Raw genomic sequence first — 24,586 nt, forward strand, 5'->3', positions numbered from 1 at the left:
CATGCAGAACACAAGTTTTTTCCTAACACCTCTACTGCTTGAGTGTAGTAGAGGGAATCACACACCCAACTTGGACAACATACAGACAGATATGGGCTGGCATATGCAGAGCCCGGGGAAGCATGAGTTGGTTTGTGCCGGGTGCATTTGCCAGCTGTGCAAGATCACTACTTCGGGCTACTCCTCTACACTTGTACGCTCTCTTTGGTCGGTGCTACACCCTGACATGGCTGTTCACACAGGGCCAATGTCCAGGACGTATTTTGAGTAGTATGAAGTAAATGGATGCAGCAGTCAAACAGTTTTTTGGTTCAGTGGAACTAGATAGGGCTCCATCCCCCGGTCAGGAAGGGGACATTTTTGGAGCTTGCTTTCTGTGCATTGTGGGGCAAACTGGCCAATGTTGGTGGAACCTTTGAAAACTACCTATTTAGTCATATCATTTCCAGCAGGGACATAGGAGGGGCACACAGCAGTGTAAGCAGGCATCCCTCAAGCAGGGACCTGAGTCTCTTAATGTTGCATTCCTATGACACTCTATGTAAACAGAAGAGTCCTATTTTGAATACTACATGGTTTTTACATGTAGGGTCTGTAGCATCGTCTTTTGGGGCATAGAATAAAGTATTTACCCCACTTTAATCAGACAGGCATCAATCATGCATTCTAACCCTAACCAACCATCAGAAGTTGCACCCTTGACATTAGAGTTCCGTTTAATTTGGAGGCCCAACTGGGCAGCCAGAGTCCAGGTGAAAACCGATCAGGGAGAAGTTTTCAAGGGGAAATGAAAAGACATTGGGTAAAACGCTCAAAGCAAGATAACAGTTAGGGGTATGGAATTTAATAAAATATCTACTTGTACCTGGGACAAGCAGCTTCATAAATCTTTGTCCTGCAAACAAAATGCACTTGACCCTTTCGTGCTACGTAGTGCAGCAACAAATTATGGCCGCAATCTCATTATAAAAGAGCTCTGATAATAGCATTTCTGATTATTCCAGGGCTCATACTATAGAAGGGTTTGAATAGTAGCAATTTCCTTATTTCGCCACCTTTCCGCAGATCTATATACTGGCGCTGGAGGTAGCGGTAAGCAATAGTTCCAGGGTTGGAATGCCATTTTGAGCCTGTGCAAGCCTACTAACTGGCATGTTTTAGAGCTTTTCAATAGCTCTTCTCTAATCTTTTCCTATACTAAGAAAGTTTGTAAATTTACTCCTGATAGGAGCAGAAGTAAAACACATTTCAGGGTTGGAAAAGAATGTGGTTGGAGGAAAAGTGATCTTGAAAATACTCATCAGATTTTCGCATTAGCAAATCTACACATGCATATTTGCTTGTGCTAAAATGCAGTTCACAAATATGTTCTAGTGGGACAATTTCTTGGTATACTTCTGTAACTTCTTTTGAATTAATGAAAGCTGTAAATTTGCACTAATGCAAAGACATATACCATGGGAGTTGTATGGCTTTCTTTAAAGATTGGTCCTCTAATTAGGTCTGGCATTAACCAAGACCTTTTGTTTTTATTAAAATTCTTTCTCTCTCTCTCTCTCTCTCTCTCTCTCACTCTCTTGCTCTCTCTCTCTCTCGCTCTCTCTCTCTCTCTCTCTCTCTCTCTCTCTCTCTCTCTCTCTCTCTCTCTCTCTCTATATATATATATATATATATATATATATATATATATATATATATATATATATATTATCTACTGGCGGTCGCCAGTAGATATTTATAGTTAGGACCGTGTTTCCATAGGAAATCTGAAAATTCTATTTTGAATAACTTTGGCGCCGGTTGACGAATACTCGTGAATTTTTCAAAATAGGTGGGGCGCTCCGCTCCGCTCCTACCCTGAAAGTCTCGGGGTGATTAGTCAAGCGGGGGCCGAGAAAAAATGGGGGTCCCAAAACGCGTTTTCCCCATGCATTCTCCATAGGGACCTTTAGTCCAAGGTACAGCCCGAACGGCTGAACAGAATTACTTGAAATTTGGCAGAGAGGTAGTCCTCAGGTCAGGGATGTGCCTTTTGAATATCTGGAGTCAATCTGTTCAGTAGTTCCTGAGAAAATTTCAGTTAAAAGTACATATATATCTATAGGCGCGCACCGTGCGCGCACGGTGCGCGCACGGTGTCGTGCGCAAGCGCAATTCTGATTGGTTATTAGATGTCAGTAAACATTCGAATCGGTCGAAATCAGGAAGTGTCGGCCGCCATTTTGTCTCTCGCAGTCTGAGGCAGTGAAAAACAAAGGTGGAGAACGTGAAAAGGGGGCAGGGTGGACAGTTCCTGACCCCCTAGCCTTTGTCAGGGGGTCACTGAAGGACCCCCAAGGGTGAAAAAAACATTTATTTTTTTGACGAAAAAGCGCGGGGCGCACGCACCGTGCGCGCACGGCACGCACAACGCATCGTAGGCGCTCGGTGTGCGAAGCGCACCGAGCGCCCACAGCGCGCGCACGGTGCGCGCACGGTGAAAAACCTGAAAAAAAAAATATTAATAAATACATAACTTAGCATTTAAAAAACCGTACAAATTCACTTAAAAAACCATAGGTTTCACACACGTTATAGTTAGGAATTAGAATTTAAGAAACCTTGCAAATTCACTTAGAAAACAATAGGTTTCACACATGTTATAGTTAGCTGGACATTTCCCTCGTAAAAAACCAATGAAATTCCCCCGTTATATATAGTTAGTGCAGGCAACTATAACTCACGCGACCGCAATCCTCTGGTGATGACGTCAGATATTACATCACTGATTACATATGTGTCTTTCTGAAAAATAAATATTTGTAATATATGTATAGCTAAAGATTAATGGAAGAAGACATGGGTAAATAGGTGTCTAAATACAGTGATGTAATATCTGACGTCATCAGCAGAGGATTGCGGTCGCGTGAGTTATAGTTGCCTGCACTAACTATAACGGGGGAATTTCATTGGTTTTTTACGAGGGAAATGTCCAGCTAACTATAACATGTGTGAAACCTATGGTTTTTTAAGTCAATATATATATATATATATACATATATATATGTACATTACCTACTGGCGGTCGCCAGTAGGTAGATATAGTTAGGACCTATTTTCCATAGGGAATCCGCAACATTCTATTTGGAATAACTTTGGCGCCGATTGACGAATCTTCGGGAAATTTTCTAAACTTTTGGCCAGCTCCGGTCCGCTCCTATCCTGAAAGTTTCACGGTGATTCGTCAAGCGGGGGCCGAGAAAAAAGGGGGATCCCAAAATACATTTTCCCCATGCAATTTCCCATAGGACCTTTAGCCGCAGCTACAGCCCGAACTGCTGAATGGAATTACACCAAATTTGGCAAAGATGTAGTCCTTAGTTCAGACTCGTGCCTTTTGCTTAAATGGTGTAAATCCGTTCAGTAGTTCCTGAGAAAATGACATTTAAAAGTACACATATATCTATGGCCTCGGAGGATCCGCGTACCCTATGCGCTCTAACCATCTCAAGCTTAACCCGGACAAGACCGAGTTGGCTCTTCCAGTCCTTGGTCTTCTGCTTTTTGGCCCTCCTCTTTTGGCCCTCTCCCTACTCCCGTCTCTTCAGTCAGAACTCTGGGTATTCAGGTCAGTCACGATCTCTCTATGCATGCACAAATCAGCTCTGTTGTTTCTTCTTGTTTTCTTTCCCTTCGGCTCATTCGAAAGATCTCCCGCTTTTTCTCTTCAGATGCACTCAAAATTATCATCACGGCTCTGATTACCTCCCGTCTTGACTACGGGAATAGCTTGTACGTGGGCATTCCAGCCTACGAATCACGCCGCTTGCAAGCTATCCAGAACCAGGCCGCCCGTCTCATTTTTCACCTTCCCAAAACCCATCACATCACTCCCGTTCTCAGGTCTCTTCACTGGCTCCCTGTCCTTCAGCGATCTCTTTTCAAAATGGGTTGTCTGGTTTTCTTGGCCCTTGCCCGATCTGCCCCTGCATTTATATGTTCCCTTATTTCTTTTCACACCCCGGCTCGTACTCTTCGCTCTTCTTCTTTGGCCCTTCTTAATGTCCCCCGTTTCCGCAAAACCAGAACTGGAGGCACACGCTTTTCTGTTTTGGCCCCCCGTTTCTGGAATAGTCTTCCCCTTTCCATGCGATCCATTCCCATTTACTCCCATTTTCGTAAATCTTTGAAAACTTTTCTGTTCTCTCAGGCGTACTCCGGCTAACTCCTTCGGACTGTTTCTGTGACTGTTGCTCTTGCTACCAGCGCCAGGAAGCCGCTTGGCCGCAGTGCGCTTAATCAAATACTTTTTTCATTTCATTTCATTTCATGCGCACCCAGCGCGCACCCTGCCGTGCACGAGCTGTATTCTAATTGGCTGTCAACACTCCAAATCAGGAAGTGTTGGCAGCCATCTTGTGCCTCGGTAGAACCAAGGCACAAGAAACCTAAAAAACAAACGCGAAAAACGCAAAAAGGGGGCAGGGTAGAAACACCCTGACCCCTAGGCCTGCTCAGGGGGTCCCACAAGGACCCCCAGGGCCAAAAAAAGCATTTACATTTTTTTTAAAAAAATCAGCGAGATTAGCGCACCCAGCGCAAATTTCGGCCGAAAATAAATAAATTCCTTTGCTGAATATGCTAATTTGCCCCCGGGGGCCAAATCCCGGGGGCATATTGAAAAATTAAGTGTGGGGGTGTCCCAATCCCCCCCACACTGCCCCGGGGACTGCCACCCCCGGGCTCTAACATAATATCGCCCGCAGCCCCGGGGACCGCCACCCCCGGGGCTTCTTTAAAATGGGTGGGGGGCTCTCAGGCCCCCCCAGCACCGGGGACTGCCACCCCCGGGGCAACTTCACAATGTGGGAGGGGGGCCACGCGGCCCCCCTCCTGGAGCCTTGCATAGGCCCTGGGGACCGCCACCCCCCAAGGCCGGCTCCTGCAGTGTCCCTGGTTGCCCACCCCCGGAACACTGCTGTTTGCAATCCCACCCTGCCATTGCAAACTGTTTTGCTTCATTGAAGCGAGAGCAGGGAAACCTGCTCTCGCTTCAATGAAGCAAAGCAGATTGCTTTTCCATATGGGGAGCAGCATGTTAGCTGCTCCCATGTTGAAAAGCAATGCCGGCTTCCGCAGGAGGCAGGGAGCCGGCGGGACTGTGGGGGGATTGGGGACCCCCCCACGGTCCCCAACGGTAAGGGCCAGCCCCGGGGGATGGGGTCCCCGGGGCTACCAGTGGCCCAGGAGGGGGGCCAAATGGCTTCCCTCCCCAATTAACATAAAACAAATGTTTTTTTAACATGGCCGGCCCCGGGGGATGGGGTCCCCGGGGCCTTGTAGTGGCCTGAGGAGGGGGGCTACACAGCCCCCCTCCAAAATAGAAAAATATTTTTAAGTATTGGCCATGCCCCGGGGGATGGGGTCCCCGGGGCACAGGATTGGCCATGGGAGGGGGGTCACGCGGCCCCCTTCCCGATTTAAAAAAAAATGGGGGCAGGCCATGGGGGATGGGGTCTCCAGGGCCAATAAATTAGAAAAAGAAGGGGGGCTACACAGCCCCCCTTTTAAAAAAATAAAAAAGACGGGATCGGGCCGGAGGCCACGCCCCCTCCTTGCACCACTCTGCAAACGCACCCCCTGGCGCATTTGCAGAGGGGGAACTAATTCCTCTTGAATACTGGGGGTCCCTGGGGGCCGACTAGCCCACCAGGAACCTCCAGTATGCGCCAAGGGGCTGTGTTGCAGAGAGGTGTAATGAGGCCACGCCCCTTTTTACACCTCTCTGCAACGTAGCTCCGTGGCGCTTACTGGAGGTACCTGGTGGGCTAGTTGGCCGCCAGGGGACCTCAGGATTCAAGGGGACTTAATCCCCCAACTTAAAACGCGCCACAGGGGAGCGTTTGCACAGTGGTGAAGGTAGGCGCAGGGCCTGAGGTGATATGTGTGCAAACACGCCCTGTGGCGTGTTTTAAGTTGGGGAATTCATTCCTCTTCAATCCAGAGGTCCGCTAGGGGCCAACTAGCCCACCAGGTACCTCCACTAAGCGCCACGGAGCTGCGTTGAAGTGTGTTATAAAAAAGGGCATGGCCTCTGAACACCTCTCTGCAACGCAGCTCTCTGGCGCATACTGGAGGTCCCCGGTGGGATAGTTGGACGCCAGGGGAGCTCAGGATTCAAGGGGACTTAATCACCCAACTTAAAACACACCACGGGGCGCGTTTGCACCGTGATGAAGGTAGGGGGCGGGGTCTGAGGTGATATGTGTGCAAACACGCCCTGTGGCGCATTTTAAGTTGGGGAATTAATTCCTCTTCAATCCAGGAGGTCCCCTAGGGGCCAACTAGCCCACCAGGTATCTCCAGGAAGCGCCACGGAGCTGCGTTGCAGAGTGTTGTAAAAAGGGGCGTGGCCTCATTACACCTCTCTGCAACGCAGCTCCCTGGCGCATACTGGAGGTACCTGGTGCGCTTGTTGGCCCCCAGGGGACCGCAGGATTGAAGAGGAATTAATTCCCCAACTTAAAACGCGTCACAGGGCGTGTTTGCACACGTCACCTCAGCACCCGCCCCCTTCCTTCACCATTGTACAAATATTCCTCTAAAATCAGCCGAACTACGAATTCCGATTTACTCACCTGTTATCAGGAGAGAACCCAGTGCTGCATCTTTTAGCCCAGCACTGACCCTGGAAAGTAATTCTAAGCGTACTTACCAGTAACTTGTATTTCCTTCCATAGGAATCCATTGTGTGGTTTTCACCAGAAAAGTTTCTTAGTCTCCATTTTTGAAATGTACAAATATTCCTCTAAAATCAGCCGAACTACGAATTCCAATTTACTCACCTGTTATCAGGAGAGAACCCAGGGCTGCATCTTTTAGCCCAGCACTGTCCCTAGAAAGTAATTCTAAGCGTACTTACCAGTAACGTGTATATCCTTCCATAGGAATCCATTGTGTGGTTTTCACCAGAAATGTTTCTAAGTGTCTATTTTCACAAACTAAAAATATTCCTAAAAAATTGTCAGTATGACTTAAACACATTCTTTCAACTGTTTACAGGGGATTCACCAGTGCTGGATCCAGGATCGACCACTGAGTAAGAAAAAGTAACAATAACACTACTTACCTGCTAAGTGAATTTTCTGCCATAGGATAACAATGGTTATTCTATGTGAAAAAAAATTCAAAGTGTCAACTTTTAAAATACAATAATATTCCTTAAAAATCACTACTGTAACCAAAACACTTTTACTCAACTGTTTATAGGAGATGTCCAAGGACTGAATCTAGGATCCAGTCCTGTGGTTAGAAAAGTAATCCATAAAGTAACTAATTGCATTTGACTAGAAATTCACATTGAGCTCAATGTTGCATTGTGTTTGAAATTGTGTTGCCCATTGCAACAACTGTAACTACTGTACTTAAAAATCTATTGCCTATTTGCAAAGTATTTAAACTAAAGTGATTCATTCTGAGAAAGTATATTTTGTATTGTAATGTATAATGTAATTATAATGTAACTAATAAAAATCTAAAAATAAATAGTTTAAAAAATGTAGTAAATCAGTATCAAATAAATCAGTATAACAATTAATACATTAAAAATTGTCATTTACAAAACCTTTGAAATTCACTGAAAAAACCATAGGTTTCAGGCCTGATATAGTTAGGAATTAGCATTTAAAAAACCTTTGAAATTCACTTAAAAAATCATAGGTTTCAGGCCTGATATAGTTAGGAATTAGCATTTAAAAAACCTTTGAAATTCACTGAAAAACCCTAGGTTTGAGGCCTGATATAGTTAGGAATTAGCATTTAAAAAACCTTAGAAATTCACTAAAAAAACAATAGGTTTTAGGGGTGTTATAGTTAGCTGGACATTTCACTCGAACGAAACCATTGAAATTCCTCCGATATAGTTAGTTGTACTAACTACATCTCGCACGCCCGCAATCCACTGCTGATGATGTCACATATACATCATTCATGACATGGTCAGTAACATCACTGATGACATCTCAAATGACATCACTGATGAAATCACTGATGACATCATCCACGTGACAATCAGATACACCTCATCATACACTTGTATAACCTTTCATCACTCAAAGTAAAATACAGAGAGCCAGATTTAAAACCATTGACACACCAATACAAGTTTCTAAACACACACTCAGTGATTCCTAGATCTATACACACATCTAATCACTTACCTATAGATTCACTCATACATGCTGTCAATGATCAGTAGAACACTATCAAATATACTTATACACCTATATCGACATTACACACCAGCACACATCCTAATCACTTATGAAGTCATCCTACCCACTTATGCAAACAATGGATCATACTTACTTTTACTTAGCTATACACTTTTAAAAACACCACTTCATCTATTCATATAGATAATAACTCATATTTATTGTGTTATAAAAACACTATTACAAGTATACAGTTATCCATGCAGTCACTCATACAATCCCTGAGTCTTATGTATACCTATTTATATACAACAACTGACACATACACTGGGTTTTATTTTTCTAGTTTGTTGAACATGTACCATCGAGACATATATTTGCTCATCGCCACACCCATAAAGATATTCACTCACCCAAACAACTGTTATAACATATAGTTTTAACTTCAGATACCTACTGAATCAACTATTCACACATCTTTGGGCAGTCACACACCCCCACCGAACCACACACACATTCACTCTCCCATACAGATACTCAGTTAACTAATCAATAAATAATATAAACTTTCACATAGCTAGTAACCAACTGGTGCATCAGTTTACACAACAACTGACAAAGGGATACAGATATTCACACAGTTTAGTCACTATCCAATATATTTTGTGAGACACTATAAATTAGTCAAGTAAACAGTCAATCACACTGCTACTAAATCCTCCATCCAGATATTTATATTTATATATCCACTCATTCTTCAATGCAAATTGGTATATATATATAATACATATTTAAATAACGAACCAAACCACATTCACTGGATGATATCATCAGTGATGTCATCAGTGATGTTATTTGAGATGTCATCAGTGATGTGACTGACCATGTCATGAATGATGTAATATGTGACATCATCAGCAGTGGATTGCGGGCGCGCGAGATGTAGTTAGTACAACTAACTATATCGGAGGAATTTCAATGGTTTTGTTCGAGTGAAATGTCCAGCTAACTATAACACCCCTAAAACCTATTGTTTTTTCAGTGAATTTCTAAGGTTTTTTAAATGCTAATTCCTAACTATATCAGGCCTGAAACCTATGGTTTTTTCAGTGAATATATATATATTCGAAATTCACTGAAAAAAAACATAGGTTTCAGACATGTTATAGTTAGGAATTAGCATTTAAAAACCTTAGAAATTCACTGAAAAAAACATAGGTTTCAGGGCTGTTATAGTTAGCTGGACATTTCACTCATACAAAACCATTGAAATTCCTCCGTTATAGCTAGTTCTACTAACTATAACTCGCGCGCCCGCAATCCACTGCTGCTGATGTCACATATTACATCATTCATGACATGGTCAGTGACATCACTGATGACATCACTGATGACATCTCAAATGACATCACTGATGACATCACTGATGACATCAGCCAGTGAATGTGGTTTGTTTTGATATTTAAATATGTATTATTACATAAATAGCAATCTTCATTGAAGAATGAGTGGATGTCTTAGTGTCTGGATAAAGGATTTACTAGCTGTGTGATTGACTGTTAAGTGACTAATTTAAAGTGTCTCACTAAATATATGAGTTAGTGACTAAACTGTGTGAATGTCTGTATCACTCTGTCTGTTGTTGGGTAAAGTGCTGCATCAGTTGGTTACTAGCTACATGAAAGTATATATTAGGTATTGTTTAGTTAGTAAGTATTTGTATGGGACAGTGAATGTGTGTGTGGTTGGGTGGGGGGTGTCTGACTGTACAAAGATGTGTGAATAGTTGATTCACTAGGTATATGAGCTTAAGAGTGCATGTGAAAACAGTTGTTTGGGTAAGTAAGTATGTTTATGAGAGTGTTGGTGAGCAAATATATCTCTTAGTGATACATGTGCAACGAAGTAGAAAAAATAAAAAGCAGTGTATGTGACAGTTGTATATAAAAAACTATACATAAGAGTCAAAAATTGTGTAAATGACTGTATGGATGACTGTATACTTGTAATAGTGATTTTATAAGACACTATGTACGAGTTACTAGCTGTATAAATAAATGAAGTAGTGTTTGTATAAGTGTGTAGCTGAGTAAATGTAAATGTGATCAATAGTTTACATAAGTGGGTAGGATGACTGTATAAGTGAGTAGGATGTGTGCTGGTGTGTCAATGTCGAAATAGGTGTATAAGTGCATTTGATAGTGTTCTTTTGATTTGCAACATCGTGTATGAGTCAATTTATAGGTGAGTGTTTAGATGTGTGTGTAGACCTAGGAATCACTGTGTGGGTTTTTAGAAACTTGTATTGGCGTGTCAATAGTTTCAAAAATGGTGCTTTGTATTTTATACTGAGTGATTAAAGGTTATACTTCTGTGTGATGAGGTGTATCAGATTGTCACGTGGATGATGTCATCAGTGATGTCATCAGTGATGTCACTGACCATGTCATGAATGATGTAATATGTGACATCATCAGCAGTGGATTGCGGGCGTGCGAGTTATAGTTAGTAGAACTAACTATAACAGAGGAATTTCAATGGTTTTGTACGAGTGAAATGTCCAGCTAACTATAACAGCCCTGAAACCTATGGTTTTTTCAGTGAATATATATATAAATATATATATATATATATATATATATATATATATATATATATATATATATATATATATATATATATATATATCTATATATATATATATATATATATATATATTTTATCAAACAAAGTGCCCAAGAGCTTTAGAGGAGCACTCGACGGCTCACCTCCCATCCGGGACTTTTGGTCAACTTGCCTCAAAGTTCTGGTTCATTCCGTTAGCCTGACGCGTTTCGAGGTAAAACCTCTTTTTCAAAGGCTGCTTGCTGTAAACCTCGTTTTCAAAAGCTGATGGCTGTCATGAAAAAGGCGCGGTGAGTGCTCTGTTTAAATAGTATGCTTTTATTGGTTTGTTGGCCCCCTCGTGGGCATCACTGAGTGTTGTTGTTATCATAAAGCATTATGGGACATGTGGTCCCTCGAGCCTGCAATTATATCCCTGAGTGGGTCCCAAGCGCCAAATTCAGTATTTTACAGCTATTTACAAGTCCTTAAGTAGGTTTGATGCGAGTTGCTCCCATTTGGTTCACCATGCTGGCAGATTGCGGAAAAGTTCCTCATCACAGCCTCTCTTTCATCACGAGATGGTGCTCCTCTCACGGCAGGGCTGCCGTGTGCAAATTTTATCAAACAAAGTGCCCAAGAGCTTTAGAGGAGCACTCGACGGCTCACCTCCCATCCGGGACTTTTGGTCAACTTGCCTCAAAGTTCTGGTTCATTCCGTTAGCCTGACGCGTTTCGAGGTAAAACCTCTTTTTCAAAGGCTGCTTGCTGTAAACCTCGTTTTCAAAGGCTGATGGCTGTCATGAAAAAGGCGCGGTGAGTGCTCTGTTTAAATAGTATGCTTTTATTGGTTTGTTGGCCCCCTCGTGGGCATCACTGAGTGTTGTTGTTATCATAAAGCATTATGGGACATGTGGTCCCTCAAGCCTGCAATTATATCCCTGAGTGGGTCCCAAGCGCCAAATTCAGTATTTTACAGCTATTTACAAGTCCTTAAGTAGGTTTGATGCGAGTTGCTCCCATTTGGTTCACCGTGCTGGCAGATTGCGGAAAAGTTCCTCATCACAGCCTCTCTTTCATCACGAGATGGTGCTCCTCTCACGGCAGGGCTGCCGTGTGCAAATTTTATCAAACAAAGTGCCCAAGAGCTTTAGAGGAGCACTCGACGGCTCACCTCCCATCCGGGACTTTTGGTCAACTTGCCTCAAAGTTCTGGTTCATTCCGTTAGCCTGACGCGTTTCGAGGTAAAACCTCTTTTTCAAAGGCTGCTTGCTGTAAACCTCGTTTTCAAAGGCTGATGGCTGTCATGAAAAAGGCGCGGTGAGTGCTCTGTTTAAATAGTATGCTTTTATTGGTTTGTTGGCCCCCTCGTGGGCATCACTGAGTGTTGTTGTTATCATAAAGCATTATGGGACATGTGGTCCCTCGAGCCTGCAATTATATCCCTGAGTGGGTCCCAAGCGCCAAATTCAGTATTTTACAGCTATTTACAAGTCCTTAAGTAGGTTTGATGCGAGTTGCTCCCATTTGGTTCACCGTGCTGGCAGATTGCGGAAAAGTTCCTCATCACAGCCTCTCTTTCATCACGAGATGGTGCTCCTCTCACGGCAGGGCTGCCGTGTGCAAATTTTATCAAACAAAGTGCCCAAGAGCTTTAGAGGAGCACTCGACGGCTCACCTCCCATCCGGGACTTTTGGTCAACTTGCCTCAAAGTTCTGGTTCATTCCGTTAGCCTGACGCGTTTCGAGGTAAAACCTCTTTTTCAAAGGCTGCTTGCTGTAAACCTCGTTTTCAAAGGCTGATGGCTGTCATGAAAAAGGCGCGGTGAGTGCTCTGTTTAAATAGTATGCTTTTATTGGTTTGTTGGCCCCCTCGTGGGCATCACTGAGTGTTGTTGTTATCATAAAGCATTATGGGACATGTGGTCCCTCGAGCCTGCAATTATATCCCTGAGTGGGTCCCAAGCGCCAAATTCAGTATTTTACAGCTATTTACAAGTCCTTAAGTAGGTTTGATGCGAGTTGCTCCCATTTGGTTCACCGTGCTGGCAGATTGCGGAAAAGTTCCTCATCACAGCCTCTCTTTCATCACGAGATGGTGCTCCTCTCACGGCAGGGCTGCCGTGTGCAAATTTTATCAAACAAAGTGCCCAAGAGCTTTAGAGGAGCACTCGACGGCTCACCTCCCATCCGGGACTTTTGGTCAACTTGCCTCAAAGTTCTGGTTCATTCCGTTAGCCTGACGCGTTTCGAGGTAAAACCTCTTTTTCAAAGGCTGCTTGCTGTAAACCTCGTTTTCAAAGGCTGATGGCTGTCATGAAAAAGGCGCGGTGAGTGCTCTGTTTAAATAGTATGCTTTTATTGGTTTGTTGGCCCCCTCGTGGGCATCACTGAGTGTTGTTGTTATCATAAAGCATTATGGGACATGTGGTCCCTCGAGCCTGCAATTATATCCCTGAGTGGGTCCCAAGCGCCAAATTCAGTATTTTACAGCTATTTACAAGTCCTTAAGTAGGTTTGATGCGAGTTGCTCCCATTTGGTTCACCGTGCTGGCAGATTGCGGAAAAGTTCCTCATCACAGCCTCTCTTTCATCACGAGATGGTGCTCCTCTCACGGCAGGGCTGCCGTGTGCAAATTTTATCAAACAAAGTGCCCAAGAGCTTTAGAGGAGCACTCGACGGCTCACCTCCCATCCGGGACTTTTGGTCAACTTGCCTCAAAGTTCTGGTTCATTCCGTTAGCCTGACGCGTTTCGAGGTAAAACCTCTTTTTCAAAGGCTTCTTGCTGTAAACCTCGTTTTCAAAGGCTGATGGCTGTCATGAAAAAGGCGCGGTGAGTGCTCTGTTTAAATAGTATGCTTTTATTGGTTTGTTGGCCCCCTCGTGGGCATCACTGAGTGTTGTTGTTATCATAAAGCATTATGGGACATGTGGTCCCTCGAGCCTGCAATTATATCCCTGAGTGGGTCCCAAGCGCCAAATTCAGTATTTTACAGCTATTTACAAGTCCTTAAGTAGGTTTGATGCGAGTTGCTCCCATTTGGTTCACCGTGCTGGCAGATTGCGGAGAAGTTCCTCATCACAGCCTCTCTTTCATCACGAGATGGTGCTCCTCTCACGGCAGGGCTGCCATGTGCAAATTTTATCAAACAAAGTGCCCAAGAGCTTTAGAGGAGCACTCGACGGCTCACCTCCCATCCGGGACTTTTGGTCAACTTGCCTCAAAGTTCTGGTTCATTCCGTTAGCCTGACGCGTTTCGAGGTAAAACCTCTTTTTCAAAGGCTGCTTGCTGTAAACCTCGTTTTCAAAGGCTGATGGCTGTCATGAAAAAGGCGCGGTGAGTGCTCTGTTTAAATAGTATGCTTTTATTGGTTTGTTGGCCCCCTCGTGGGCATCACTGAGTGTTGTTGTTATCATAAAGCATTATGGGACATGTGGTCCCTCGAGCCTGCAATTATATCCCTGAGTGGGTCCCAAGCGCCAAATTCAGTATTTTACAGCTATTTACAAGTCCTTAAGTAGGTTTGATGCGAGTTGCTCCCATTTGGTTCACCGTGCTGGCAGATTGCGGAAACGTTCCTCATCACAGCCTCTCTTTCATCACGAGATGGTGCTCCTCTCACGGCAGGGCTGCCGTGTGCAAATTTTATCAAACAAAGTGCCCAAGAGCTTTAGAGGAGCACTCGACGGCTCACCTCCCATCCGGGACTTTTGGTCAACTTGCCTCAAAGTTCTGGTTCATTCCGTTAGCCTGACGCGTTTCGAGGTAAAACCTCTTTTTCAAAGGCTGCTTGCTGTAAACCTCGTTTTCAAAGGCTGATGGCTGTCATGAAAAAGGCGCGGTGAGTGCTCTGTTTAAATAGTATGCTTTTATTGGTTTGTTGGCCCCCTCGTGGGCATCACTGAGTGTTGTTGTTATCATAAAGCATTATGGGACATGTGGTCCCTCGAGCCTGCAATTATATCCCTGAGTGGGTCCCAAGCGCCAAATTCAGTATTTTACAGCTATTTACAAGTCCTTAAGTAGGTTTGATGCGAGTTGCTCCCATTTGGTTCACCGTGCTGGCAGATTGCGGAAAAGTTCCTCATCACAGCCTCTCTTTCATCACGAGATGGTGCTCCTCTCACGGCAGGGCTGCCGTGTGCAAATTTTATCAAACAAAGTGCCCAAGAGCTTTAGAGGAGCACTCGACGGCTCACCTCCCATCCGGGACTTTTGGTCAACTTGCCTCAAAGTTCTGGTTCATTCCGTTAGCCTGACGCGTTTCGAGGTAAAACCTCTTTTTCAAAGGCTGCTTGCTGTAAACCTCGTTTTCAAAGGCTGATGGCTGTCATGAAAAAGGCGCGGTGAGTGCTCTGTTTAAATAGTATGCTTTTATTGGTTTGTTGGCCCCCTCGTGGGCATCACTGAGTGTTGTTGTTATCATAAAGCATTATGGGACATGTGGTCCCTCGAGCCTGCAATTATATCCCTGAGTGGGTCCCAAGCGCCAAATTCAGTATTTTACAGCTATTTACAAGTCCTTAAGTAGGTTTGATGCGAGTTGCTCCCATTTGGTTCACCGTGCTGGCAGATTGCGGAAAAGTTCCTCATCACAGCCTCTCTTTCATCACGAGATGGTGCTCCTCTCACGGCAGGGCTGCCGTGTGCAAATTTTATCAAACAAAGTGCCCAAGAGCTTTAGAGGAGCACTCGACGGCTCACCTCCCATCCGGGACTTTTGGTCAACTTGCCTCAAAGTTCTGGTTCATTCCGTTAGCCTGACGCGTTTCGAGGTAAAACCTCTTTTTCAAAGGCTGCTTGCTGTAAACCTCGTTTTCAAAGGCTGATGGCTGTCATGAAAAAGGCGCGGTGAGTGCTCTGTTTAAATAGTATGCTTTTATTGGTTTGTTGGCCCCCTCGTGGGCATCACTGAGTGTTGTTGTTATCATAAAGCATTATGGGACATGTGGTCCCTCGAGCCTGCAATTATATCCCTGAGTGGGTCCCAAGCGCCAAATTCAGTATTTTACAGCTATTTACAAGTCCTTAAGTAGGTTTGATGCGAGTTGCTCCCATTTGGTTCACCGTGCTGGCAGATTGCGGAAAAGTTCCTCATCACAGCCTCTCTTTCATCACGAGATGGTGCTCCTCTCACGGCAGGGCTGCCGTGTGCAAATTTTATCAAACAAAGTGCCCAAGAGCTTTAGAGGAGCACTCGACGGCTCACCTCCCATCCGGGACTTTTGGTCAACTTGCCTCAAAGTTCTGGTTCATTCCGTTAGCCTGACGCGTTTCGAGGTAAAACCTCTTTTTCAAAGGCTGCTTGCTGTAAACCTCGTTTTCAAAGGCTGATGGCTGTCATGAAAAAGGCGCGGTGAGTGCTCTGTTTAAATAGTATGCTTTTATTGGTTTGTTGGCCCCCTCGTGGGCATCACTGAGTGTTGTTGTTATCATAAAGCATTATGGGACATGTGGTCCCTCGAGCCTGCAATTATATCCCTGAGTGGGTCAAACCTACTTAAGGACTTGTAAATAGCTGTAAAATACTGAATTTGGCGCTTGGGACCCACTCAGGGATATAATTGCAGGCTCGAGGGACCACATGTCCCATAATGCTTTATGATAACAACAACACTCAGTGATGCCCACGAGGGGGCCAACAAACCAATAAAAGCATACTATTTAAACAGAGCACTCACCGCGCCTTTTTCATGACAGCCATTAGCCTTTGAAAACGAGGTTTACAGCAAGCAGCCTTTGAAAAAGAGGTTTTACCTCGAAACGCGTCAGGCTAACGGAATGAACCAGAACTTTGAGGCAAGTTGACCAAAAGTCCCGGATGGGAGGTGAGCCGTCGAGTGCTCCTCTAAAGCTCTTGGGCACTTTGTTTGATAAAATTTGCACACGGCAGCCCTGCCGTGAGAGGAGCACCATCTCGTGATGAAAGAGAGGCTGTGATGAGGAACTTTTCCGCAATCTGCCAGCACGGTGAACCAAATGGGAGCAACTCGCATCAAACCTACTTAAGGACTTGTAAATAGCTGTAAAATACTGAATTTGGCGCTTGGGACCCACTCAGGGATATAATTGCAGGCTCGAGGGACCACATGTCCCATAATGCTTTATGATAACAACAACACTCAGTGATGCCCACGAGGGGGCCAACAAACCAATAAAAGCATACTATTTAAACAGAGCACTCACCACGCCTTTTTCATGACAGCCATCAGCCTTTGAAAACGAGGTTTACAGCAAGCAGCCTTTGAAAAAGAGGTTTTACCTCGAAACGCGTCAGGCTAACGGAATGAACCAGAACTTTGAGGCAAGTTGACCAAAAGTCCCGGATGGGAGGTGAGCCGTCGAGTGCTCCTCTAAAGCTCTTGGGCACTTTGTTTGATATATATATATATATATATATATATATATATATATATATATATATATATATATATATATAGATATATATATAGATATATATATAGATATATATATTGGCTGGCTTCACCGTGATTGACAGTAAAAGTAGTTTTGTTCAGTGCCACTACTGTGGCAATGTGTGCTTCTTGAGACCAACATTTGTTTTTGCTTTTTACCAATGTTTTTTTATAATGGTGGGGGCCTGGCAGCAAACACAACAATAAAGTTTTACAAACACCATGTCAAAACAGGACACACATTGACATAGACAAAAGGCTGACCACCAATGCCAGAACATTTGGCTTTCCCACTGCTTGTTTGTTTTCATATTTTCCATAATCTTGTTGAAATTTTTTACACTGGTTTTCCAAAATGAATATTTTTGGGAAATACTAGCATGCATCAACACATTTCACTAAATGATGCTTCAAAGAAATGGCATCAAAACTTTCACAGTAGTTTAGCAAAACTTTCTTTTACTTAGTTTACATGTTTTGTGAACATTTTATTGTGAAAGCAAAGAATCATTAATCTTGCTTTCAAATATCTACAAATATTTGTATTTAACCAAACAGCATTCTGGTAGCATTATAAATAGCCTATATAGTTAAACTTTGCAAACGTGTGTACACATTTTTATACTGGAACCACTGTCAGTAGTGCAGCCCGAGCTTACATTTCCTAAGAGGGCTCACCCAAATAATAAAGACTTTGTGTCAACGAACCTTAAATGCAAGTTCAAACAGCATTAACATATGGGCAAAAAAATTACCTTAACTGCAGACAATGCCTCTCCCTAATCTATAATGTGGTGCTGAAGAGTGTTGGGCTCACTTGTCCCAAGGACTAAATAAAAAAGAATACTTGTTGTCTTTGACCCCAAACTAAATGTCCTGGGTGTCCGGCTATAGGAATTCCTAACACCTGAGAACAGTTCTATACTTTTTTTCCTTACAGCCTGACCATTTCAGAATAAGCTCGGATAAGGAAAAAATTCCCATTAGCAGATTCCCTATTATCAGACTGGGAAAACTTCTTGGGAGTACACCATATGTCGAGTGGAGGCTCCCTTTGGCACTCTCATGGTAAATCAAGGCCGTACACTGAAGGGCCTTGAGTAACTGCTTTGGAGTTTAACACACATGCCCATCAGCTAAGTAAGGGACTTTTCCTTCTCCTGTGTTCCAGGTTAGTAGTTTCATTTGTGTAGCCAAGCCAGTATGTATCTATGTTACGGTGGGAGGCCAGCAACAGAACTATGGCCTTTCTCACCAATCCCACCGGGCCAGTGTGTATGGTAGAATTCGACCACCTGGACTTATGGTCTGCTCCATGATTGTGGTGAGATTTGGGGACAGTTTAAAATAAAAATACAGCCTGGACTCTGTGTCTGAACACAGGGTCTTATTGCCTTCTACCCCACAAGAGATATAGGTGAACACTGCCCCTTCTCTCTGGGGGTACTCTCCAGGCTCCTCCACACACGAGATCAACCAGCTTGGACTCCTAATGTGTCTGGTCAACAAGCTACTGGAGTGGAGGTGAGGACTCTTGTGTGGCTCCAGGGATTAACACAAATTTAGAAAATCTAGTGGGATCCCTCAGTGCTCAAATGTCCGCTCACAATGGTCCTGCCAAGAAAGATTCAATCCAGATTCGAGTGCAGGGGGAAGTAGCGATAGAGCATAGGAGAAGTCCAAGGCTAAAGTTCTCATCCTCTACTGCTCTAGTTGTCTTTGAAGAGGACCCAAGCCAGCAAAGTACCTTCAGGGATTGACAAAGTCCTTGTCTGTTGGCACAAACCATCATGTATGATGCAAGCAGGTGTATCCCAAGAGTCTCCCATCCTGGCTCATCTCTTTACCTAAATAATTACCATGTTCTTGAGTCCAGAAGTTAATTTCTTGCATTCAATCCCTCCTTCAGAATCCTCCATGCAGAGTTTAGGCAACCATGTACCTTGGGAAAGCATGACCTCTTTGCTTCAAACTGGGCCATCCATTTCCTCCTGGAGCATACACTGATGCCTTCATCTTCAACTCTAGTGTTTAGGCCTTTCATCATAGTCTTTAGAGCCTATACGGTTCGACCTTGTTCAGATTCCCAGCAGTTACTCTCTCATATTTATTGGTAGATTCTCAGGACTTGCTACCAGGGTATCTCCAACTAGCACAGAGTCCTTTCTTGCCAGGTCAGGTGACTCTGTGTGTCCTTTGAATGATCCACCAATGGCTGGTCATACGCACTGTCCTGGTCCTCTGCTAAGGCCTGTGCATCAGACATCTCTTCTTTAGAGAGCCCTTCTTGACAGCAAGTCAAGACATCACCGATTGTAATTAGTTTCACTAGGTCATCACATGGCAAACAGTTCACTCTCTGCCTCTTACATACTGGTAAGGAGGAGTATTTGATGCTCAGTGTAGAGAGATGACTCTTGAATCTCAAAGATCAGTGGGACACCGTCCATCAAGCTTGATGGTGTTTGCATGTACTCATGGCACCTCAAACCAGACTTTGAAGTCATCCCAGTACCCAGGTCCCACTGACAAGGACGGCTCTTATACATGCACTTTACCTACCATGCAGGCTATCCCAGGTATACAAGAAACTGAGGAATCTAGGGGGCGCAACACAAATGCCAGATAGAAATAACGTGACTTTTTTGAGTTTGCTTGATCTTAGAGCTCTGGGTATGGTAGAGGCTGCTGATTATTAGGTAACAAATTCGAGGTCTCATTTGATGAATTTTCCCTGCCCTTTTTTAAGTTCATTTGCAGAAATAAATAGAAGGAAACACCTTTCAACAATAATAAAAATCCTGATCATCATCAACATAATCTTCCCAGTGATTGCACTTCCCAGGACTAGAGGACATCTTTGAAATATGAAGAACAGACACAGGATATCAGAGTCTAAGTCTGTGGGAGGTTTTGGGCCTTAAAACCATAGGTAGGCAATAAGGTGTTGGCGCACCTCTCCAAAACAATTACTGAACATTTGCTCCTTCAGCATTAAACTGTAAAGCCCGTCATAATAATTTACTTTGCTGCCCTTCACTCAACCATTCAGTGCCGTACTGGAGAAATCCACAAAATCAACCCATGACTGGGGGTGGGCAGAATGTTTCATTCTACCCACGAAATTGGCAGAATTTGGCAACTCACATGGGTTCCAGCCAAATTCCACCAATCAACACTTGGCTGAAATATTTCATGTGAGCGTTCAGAAACGCTAGCGACATTTGATGTCCTCTGCTGTGATTTTCAACCATGGGTGGTTGTGGTTACAGGGCTGCTACTCTAGTAGATTTGCTGCTGCTCATGTAGATTTTCTACTCGAATGCCATCAAAATCAACTCGTATGGGCACACCCTCTTCTGCACCGTTCACACAGATTTTTCAGTGCTCCTCGCGCTACTGGTGCTAAATTGCAGCGTGAGCAGCGCAACATGCATATTTACCCCCCATTGGCGGAAGGCTGCAGAATCTCGTGGAGTTTTTATGTAATTCCGCGAGTTCCGCCCACCACTGCCCATGACTGGTCAGACTGCTTCTGGCTATCTCCAAACTTCAACAAACAAATGATGGACGGAATGCTGACAATGCAAACATTCTCCCCCGTCACAAGATCTGGGTTAAATCCATCGTTCGTTTGCCCACTACGCCACCCCAGTTTGGACCCAGACATATGCAAATCAGTCTTGACCCTGTGCCCCATGGGAATAGTCCAGACCGAACTGCCAGGCCAGGTCCTCCCTGGACCGGAAACAAGCATCCTAGGACCGGTTTCAGGGTATGCCACCCTTCTTCAGCCAGGCTAGCTTGAATCCAGTGGCACAGTGAGCAAGGGACCCACGTCTGGGCATACCCATGCCACTTAGGGCGAAAAGTGTTACAACAAACAAATGATGGACGGAATGCTGACAATGCAAACATTCTCCCTCAGTCACAAGATCTGGGTTAAATCCATCGTTCTTTTGCCCACTACGCCACCCCAGTTTGGACCCAGCCATTTTTGCATATCTCCAAACTTCAGGCAGTACTTTCCTGGGATTAACCTAAATTCCACAACAAGGGTTTCTTTTATGGGTTCACATCTCATCCTGTCAGCAGTCTCAAGAACCAATAAAGTATCTCCCACCATAGTGGGCATGTGCTTCCCTAGGCTAGCCCCCAGTCCTCCTCTGTGACTCTATAAATACACAAGGCCACCTCATAGGTCTCAAATCACTTGTGTATGTCATCACCCATCACAAAGCTAGGCTCCAGGTCTTTAGGGACGTGGACCCTTTTACCTATCTAGGCACTTCATTGTCACCGCCACCATCATCTTTGGACCCTGAGACTCTCTTGGCTTCTAGGGACTTCAGGCAAAGCAAAGGTAACTTTCTAAAAGCTACTTTTTCATGATGATTAGAAAAGAAATCTGACTTCGCTATTGAATTCGATTTTTAATAACTATTAAAAATAGTTGTTTAATTATTTTTCTAGCTAGTCCCATTCCGGAAATACACTAGTCGTATTTAATATTGCATCCCAGTGTTTTCTTATGGAACAGCCAGCCTTGCTACAGTGAAAATAGCTTTGAGGTGCTTGTCGCTGTAAGGACATATTTTACATTAGGCAATGAGGCCTGGTTAAGGGTAACTGATAAATATTTAAAAGGAAGGTTAAACCGGGTCAAAAGGGGTTAATTTAACAGGCTAAATTTGAAGTTTAAAACTGCACAGCCAGGCCACAATGGTAGGCCCAGAGACATGCCTTACAGTGCCACTGCAGGGTATGGCACAATGAGTGCTGCAGGCAATTGGTAGCATTTAATATGCAGTCCCTGGATGCACTTGGTAACATCTACTAGGGACTTACCGGCCAATTAATAAACCAATCAGGTGTATACTAATTTTACCACGTTGAAAAGAGGCTCACAACCACTTTACCACTGGCTTGGCGGGGTAACATGCACCAAGCTGAATAGCCAGCAAAAATAGATTTCAGCAAAAAAATCCGGGGTGACCCCGCAGAAAGTGCAAATTTCCAACCCAGCACGAAGGAGACAATAAATTAGATTATTTCAGCATGCACCTAATGTTTACTCTAGACATTGGTTCTATTACTGCGGAGTGGAATCATAGATTATATAATCATAAGGGATCATAGGGAGAGGATGTAGCCTAATGGCTAGGGCGGTTGATCTCTAATCTGGGGAACCGGGTTCGAATCTCGGCAATGACGCTCAACATCCTGTGATTCTGGGCAAAACACTTAATCTCCCCATGCCTACAAAAAAAATTGAATGTGTCCTTGTGTAACGCAACTGGTGCCCATGTCAAGCTCTCTGATACCTGTTACCTTCGGGTCAAGTTCGCACTATATGAAACTATGGGGGGGGAAATAGATGGGAGAAGATGCAGGATAGCAGGACGGCACGTGCAGCCAGAAACCAGAGGCTGGAATACAGCTGAAGGCCATATAAAGCCATAGAATCCAAGCCCGGGACATGTCCTTCTACCTTAGGCTCTGTTTGTGCAGGCTGAATGGAATAAAGCATACTTCCTGTCTGGGCCTCACAGGTTGCTGGGTGTTCTTGTGGGCTGGCAGGCTGGGGGGTCTGTTTCACTGCCAGTGAGGGGGCGGTTTTGTTGCTGCAGACCTGCCGGCCATGTTCCTACTTGCAGCACTTCTAAATAAACAATTAAAAAACAAATGGGTTTTAAAGCGTTTGTTTTTGCATGTGTGAACATTTATCGTCCATGTAACAATGTTTCAAATGTCCTTTGTTTAACTTTGTAGAATGTGTTCCGTGATGTGCCTTGTGTGCTGCTACCCAAGTAATTTAAAAGTGCCTTAAGCAGGTCTGTCTGCTTATTTGCCTGCTGAAAGACGGGCCTTGCTTGAGCTGCAGTGAGGCTGGGGTTCACAAAAAGCATATTAGAGGCAGCACCGTTCTAAACTTCTCTTGAGAACGAGGTTCACAGCAGGATCCCAAGCGACTCATGCTGGGGCGGTGTGATTATCGGAGTCCTCTGGAAGTGAATGGTTCATCCCGCCACCACTAAATGCCCTGCAAGGGGACGTTTCTTCATCTAAGTGCAGGGTCAGTACTCGCCAGCACTTGTTTTAAAGTTGGTGGTTTCTCCTGGGTAAACATTCCCACATGTGCAAGTGCTTTGTTAAAAGAATAATTGCAAAACCGGCAGCAGATTAAATGTGATTTCATGTCTATGTGGTGGCATGAATAACCCCTTTCAATTTTCTGATTGCAGTGTATGCAATTAGAGCCGGGTGAAGTCCCTGCCCTCTCGGCTCCCAGAGGTAACTGGATGGGCGTCTACACTCACTCGGTCTGACCTCACTCAAGTCTCTTAAGATTGCTTCCTAGCAAATGTGACATTCGGTTAGGCTATGTGAGGTTATTTTATTGTACATTATGCTGTGTGTTATTAAACTTCCCAGTGCTTTACTGTGTTAAGATGTGTATTGTGTTCTGCTTTCTCTGTGTTATGCTATGCTGTAATAATGTTATGTTTTGCTACGCCATGTTCTGCGGTGTTTTATTCTGCTTGGTTATGCTACGCTCTGCGATGCTATGTTACCTTGTTTTAAGTCATGTTATCTGAAAGGCCTTCATTTCAAAGAGGGTTAAAGAGGGACTGAGTACCCACATCTTCAAGGAGTACCTTGTCCACAGGTAGTTAGGGGCACACCAATGCTGAAAGAAGCATGGCATTCAAATGTGGATATATATATATATATATTCTACAAATCAAGAAATTGATGAAAACACGTCCCTTTCATCGTCATCTTCATCTGAATTAAACATGAACGTATACTTTTTTGATACAAGGCTACCTTTTCTCTGATTTTTCCTAGAATTGCTGTTTCAGGCAAGTGTATCTATCTCTGTTACATTCATTGTTTTTTCTATTTAACATGAAATTGTAATCACTCTATTGCTCTGTGCAAAGCGTGTTCATGTCTTCTGCTGCAGGAGAGCTATAAAAAAAAAAAGGTAAGCATGGGATCTGGAAACCTGTTCAAAAGCTCTTCTCACATGCCTCCCTCTTGTATCCCTCCTTCTGTTGTAACGCACTCCCTTGTTTTAACAACATCCTCACACTTTGTAATTACACATACAGACATACATTATTTTTGACTTGACAACGTAGCAAAAAGTCTTGAGTCGCTCAATATCCTTATTTGTGAATTCTCTGTTACACACAAAGACTATTAAGGCAAAATTATTTACAAAAATAAAAAATGTTGTTTGTAAAACTTCTGTTTACTTCTTAACACATTCTCTTTAGGATTTCCCATTCTCGGAAATTGACTCCAGTTTTCTTCCACTGTGGTCATACAATGAATCAAGACTGGTATCTCATCCAGAATA

The sequence above is a fragment of the Triturus cristatus genome, chromosome 11 (assembly GCF_964204655.1).
Source record: "Triturus cristatus chromosome 11, aTriCri1.1, whole genome shotgun sequence".
Taxonomy (NCBI): domain Eukaryota; kingdom Metazoa; phylum Chordata; class Amphibia; order Caudata; family Salamandridae; genus Triturus; species Triturus cristatus.